Raw genomic sequence first — 5,794 nt, forward strand, 5'->3', positions numbered from 1 at the left:
TGATCAGACATCCATTCCTCATAATATTGCAGAGCTGTGTGATTAGAGCTGTCTGATTAAACTAATTTACTACTTAAAGGTCTGTAAAGATGGGGTGCCTGGGTGGCTCAGTCAGTTAAGCTGAGCATCCAACTTCGACTCAGGTCATGATCTTGTGATTCATGAGTTTGAGCCCCGCAATGGGCTCTCTGCTGCCAGCACACAGCCGGCTCTGAATCTTCCGCCCCCTCCCACACTGTCCCTCCCCCAATTTCTCTCTCTCTCAAAAATAAATAAACATTAAAAGAATTTGTTTTAAAAATCTGTAAAGTCAAAACCACCAAGCAAATTGCTGACTGAAATAAATCAAGATTTTTAAATTAGAGTTATTTTTTTATTTAGATAGTTTATTACCAAGTTGGTTTTCATATAACACCTAGTGCTCTTCCCCACAAGTGCCCCCCTCCACGACAATCACCCCCTCTCCCCCACCTCCCTCCTCAGCCCTCAGTTTGTTCTCAGCATTCAAAAGTCTCTCATGATTTGCCTCACTCCCTCTCCCCAGCTCTTTCCCCCGCCCCTTTCCCCTTCCCATGGTCCCCTATTAGGTTTCTCCTGCTAGACCTATGGGTGACAACATATGGTATCTGTCCTTCTCTGCCTGACTTATTTCATTTAGCATTACTTCCTCCAGGTCCATCCACTTTGCTACAAATGGCCGAATTTCATTCTTTCTCATTGCCATGTAGTATTCCCCTTGTATACATAAACCACATCTTCTTGATCCATTCTTCAGTTGGGTTAGAAGGTAGATATTTTTCCTCCTTTTCATTACTTTAAAAAATAAGCTAAAAAAAATGGGGCACCTGGGTGGCTCAGTCAGTTAAGCATCTGACTCTTGATTTCAGTTCAGGTCATGATCTCATGGTTCATGAGTTCAAGCTCCATATCGAGGTTCTGCATGGACAGTGCGGAGCCTGCATGGGATTCTCTCTCTCCCTCTTTCTCTGTCCCTTCTCTGCTTGCTGTCTCTTTCTCTCTCAAAATATAAGTAAACTAAAAAAAGCTGAATACTTTTGGTATCTCTAGCCATAGCAAAGCACTGCAGGCTGAAAATGACGTTAGATTCTCTCCATGCTCCGGCTGGACCACCACCACGCTCTGAGACCTTTTATTCCTGCAGCTGTGTGCTTATTCTATGTCTGTGTGGTCACTCTCTCCCTAATCTCTATCATTCAGGGTTCCAAATGAAACCTTACACACTCAGAAAGCTACTTTTACTTGCAAAACATGTGTTGGAAGATGATTTAAGTTCCGTGTAGTGCACCCTTTGGGATCTCTCACCACCCAGCAGTGGTATAAGGGCTGTTCAGTCAACCAAATGCCGGAAGGAAGGTGACTGCAGATAAAGGGCAGCCACAAGCCTCAGCAGATTGTTATTACTGAGCATAGCTACAGGAAGGGGGTATTTCCCTTGCTATATTCTAAGATTACTGTGTGTAGCAATTGACCGATGTGGATAGGCCAAGTGAGGGGTGTTTAAGGGATCAAGCCAGTGTTTGTCTAATGCTTTGAAGATAAAGGTGAAGATAATGGGCAAATTCCTATTATTGCAAATGATCTAGTAATTACTATAATACTTATCCAACCATAGACCAACAACAGATATATTTGAGCACATTGAATTTCATAAAGCCTTGTACATCCCTCAGCTGTAGTAGGGCTCATTGTGAGTAATAATGCAGATCAAACAACCATGAGCAGAAAAGCCCCTCTGCTCACTCACCAGGTCTCACACTGAGCCACCTCTCTCACACCTCGCAGTCAAGGAACATACAATAGCGAATATACTCCAGGAGGCTGGAGGGAGGCCAGGGAGGCAAGAGGGCACCCCGCTCCCAGGTTCTCTGGCTCTGCAGTGTCAAACAGTAAGTGAGTATCTCCAATGAACCAGCTAATATCTTTGTGTTGAACTGACAGACTGTTTTGACATTATTAGACACAGCTAAACAAAAGATGAAAACAGACTGGTAGCCACGTTTCACAGTTCCTGGTTGTAGGAACAAAGGAGTCAAACACACCTGCAAGAAAGCCTGAAACATGGGCTTTGATCCTGGTGCTGTTCAAGGTCCCCACCAAATCTCCCCTCCTTTATGAGGTTTTTCCAGCTAAAGTAACTACGGGACCAGTTCCAGCCTCACAGAGTGAGACTCATGTTTTACCTTTACCCTTATAAACAGGTGTGTAACTCCAGCTGCGATGGTCCACCTCAGTCAGGAAGATACAAGAGAACGACAGGGGCATTCCTAGGCATAGAACATGCTAGAACTTAGAGACCAGGCCTGCGAGCGGGAAGAAGGGATCAGAAATCAGGAGGCTTGATGCTCTGCATTCAACCTAGTTTCCACACCCCATAGCTTGAAAGCCTCGACACTTGAAGGTCAAAGAGGACTTTATGGCAAACAGTGGTACCACCTTCCGTGATGCGGAATACATTTTGAAAACTTGATGATGTAGCAATGGACCCAAAAGAGTTTTGAATCAATTCAGAGATGATAAGTCCATTATGTATTAGGAAGGACGCTATTATGTACCTTTAACCAAGTTCTCTGCCAGGGGACCTCTTGACATCCTAATTAAAGAAAGAATCCAGGGCTGGAAGGATGGTGGTTCTGGGGGCCTGTGCCCTTTCTCTGATGTGGCAGGAAAATTCAGGTTTGGCGTGCATCAGTCCTGAGTGAGACACGGAGTCCTACTCTTCCTCTCTGCCTTCAACCTTTCTGGGGCACTCTTACTGGAACACCTCTCTACCTACTCCAGGTGATCATTAAATAGTCAAACAACTGATCCATGAACTTTCAACACTAAGTGACTGACAAGTTCCTACAGATACAAGGAAAAGGGAAAACAGTGATCATTTCCCCAAAGCAAATGGAGTTTTAGACAGACCTGGAATAAAATCTCATCGGTGTCACCCAAAGCAAGTCACAAAGGAGCTAGTCACGAATAGTTAACATAAAGATAGGATGAGATGATCTTTCAGTTTATGAGTTTTGCTTTTGGTGTATTGTTGGAAAAGGTCTTTCTATGCCTTTCTATGCATCGATGATGAAGATAGTCTTGTACTTTGTTAGCAGCTTTATGTTTTTGTTTTTTGTATTTGGGTTTATTTTTTGATGCTATTTAAGCAAGGTCATTGTATTGGCCCTTTATGTATAGCCTATTATACTACTACTTTCATAAAAGAGACTCTCTTTCCCTAGTGATTTATAATGTGATTTTTGCTATAATGCAAGTCATCATTAATGTGCAAGTTTGCTTCTGGGCTTTCTCTTCTCTTCATTTGTTAATTCCCTTTTATGTAAATGTATCACTTTGATTATTTCTCTAGTTCTAAAGTACATCTTGATTTCTGGTAGGAGAAATTTTTCTTCCTCCTCCTTCTCTTGACTTGCCTCTTCTTCCTCCCTTCTCCCCTAAACATGACTGACTCTTCTTAGGTTTTCATATTCCCCTCTGTGTTTTAGAATTGGTATGAAAGATTCCATCTCATAAAAATATTTTTTGGAATTTTGATATTAACCTCTTTAATTCAAAGTTTAATTTGGGGAAGATTTGGTAATTTTTATAAGATTGGGTCTTCCAAAAGTGAACATTGTGTATTCATATGTTTATCCTGATTGTCTTTTGGGTCCTTCAGTGAATTTTAAATTATTTCTGTGTAAATATTTTACCCATTTTTTTTTTGCCAGAACTAATTTCTACGATCTTTAAATATTTATTTGTTTATTTACTTTTGGAAGAGAGAGAGATAGAGACAGAGACAGGATCCCAGGGAGGCTCCACACTCAGCGTGGAGACCAACATGGGACTCCATCCCATGACTGTGAGATCATGACCTGATCTGAAAATCAAGAGTCAGATCCCTAACCCACTGAGCCACCCAAGCACCCCTAGGATTTTTAATAATCATATCTTGATTGGTTCCTGTCAGTTGATGGAAAAAATATTAATTGATATTTGCTGATCCTGTCTTCAACACACTTGCTTGTATAAATCAGTATCTTAGTAAGAAACAGATGGAACACTCTGGTTAGGTTAATTTGAGAAGAGTTTGCTAAAAGAGACTACTAATTACAGAGGTGTGATCAGGAAAGTCTCCATAGGAGGTCTGCCTGACAAATGCTAAGGCATTTGTGGAGGGGATCAGCTGTTGGGGGGATAATAGCCTGGCCTTGTTTCCTCTGGTAGATCTCCTGCTTTTGCCTTTGCTCTCTCTCACCAGTGGCCAGATCCATCTGAAGCTCCCAGAGGTCAGTGTCACAGGCCATAGAGAGAGTGGGGAAGGACGGAGAAGGGTGTGAAAGTACAAGTGGAAGTTTACCCACTTATTGCTGACTCCTGTTAGTTTTTATAGTTTGTCTATCAGTCTTCTTATATTTTCTAGATAGACATCTATGACATCATCGAATATTTTTCTCTATTAATCCTTAAATGTATTTGTTTTTCTTAATGTATTTCACTGACTAGGTCCTCCAGTATAAAGTGAGCTAAAGATTGTGATAGCGAGTTGGTTTGTCTTGTTTCTGATTTGAATGAGACTACTTCTAACATTTTACCAATATTTAGGGTATGTGCTTTAGTATGGCTTTTGTTTGACTTATTTTTTTTTTTATCAAGTTAAGTTGGTTCCTTTCTGATTTTAGGAAAGTGCTTTCTGTTATTGTTGTTTAAAAAAATCATATATTGTTATATTTTAATAGATATATGTTAATACTACTATTAAACTTCTTACTGTGTTAATGTGATACATTTCATTATTATGTTTTTTTGTGTATGAAAAACACCTGCAATTGTTATAAATTCTACCTTGTTACAATGCATTTTAAAAACTATATACTGCTGTTTTTGATATGTTAATATTTTTTAGGAAAGTCACATCTATATTCATAAGTGAGATTGCCTAAAACTTTCTAAATTATCCTGCTTTCAAATTAAGTTTGTACTAGCCAGATGAAATAAGATATATATATATCTTTGTTTTTTATTCTTTTATTAAAAAATTTTTAATGTTTATTCATTTTTGAGACAGAGAGAGATAGAGCATGAGTGGGGGAGGGGCAGAGAGAGAGGGAGACACAGAATCTGAAGGAGGCTCCAGGCTCTGAGCTGACAGCACAGAGCCTGATGTGGGGCTCGAACTCACAGACTGAGATCATGACCTGAGCTGAAGCTGGATGCTTAACTGACTGAGCCACCTAGGCTCCCCTTCTTTTTTTTTTAATTTTTATATATTTTGAGTAAAAATAGGAATTAGCTGTTTTTTGAAGGTTTGATAAAACCTTTTGATGCGGTATCTTGGTCTGAAGGGTTGTATGGTTTTGAACGCTTGTGCCATTTGTTTAATGGTTATAAATGAATCTAGGATTTAATATATTTTGAGTCAATTATCATGTTACTATATGTTCCAACTGATGCAAAATTATTCTGAATATACTTTTATATAATGTTATTTAAATTTTATGTATAGTTAGGGCAAATTTTATACTCTTCATATTATTTGTATCTATGTGTTTTCTTTGTTTTTCCCCTGAGTTACCTTATCAGAAGTTCTTTCATTCACTTTCTCTGTCCCTCTTTTTGACCTTTCAATTGCCTTTCAGTTATCAACCATCTCTATAATTTTCTGTTTTATTTTATAAATTTTCCTCTTACCTCCACCTTTGGTTTTCAACATTATTTCTGAATTTACTGCTTTCTTTTAAAGCTTAAAACCTATATAATTAGTTTTCAATATTTATTTTCTTCTTTAAAA

At 39.0% G+C, this 5,794-nt stretch overlaps 1 long non-coding RNA gene across 1 annotated transcript; it reads left to right on the top strand.

The window, feature by feature from the left end:
* Nucleotides 1-1,790: 1,790 nt before the first annotated feature.
* On the top strand, nucleotides 1,791-3,021 carry LOC115290307. Its single transcript, XR_003908048.1, has 2 exons — nucleotides 1,791-1,911; nucleotides 2,220-3,021. It is a non-coding gene; the product is annotated as an uncharacterized LOC115290307 (long non-coding RNA).
* The last annotated feature ends 2,773 nt before the right edge of the window (nucleotides 3,022-5,794 follow it).

The sequence above is a fragment of the Suricata suricatta genome, chromosome 4, assembly GCF_006229205.1.
Source record: "Suricata suricatta isolate VVHF042 chromosome 4, meerkat_22Aug2017_6uvM2_HiC, whole genome shotgun sequence".
NCBI lineage: Eukaryota > Metazoa > Chordata > Mammalia > Carnivora > Herpestidae > Suricata > Suricata suricatta.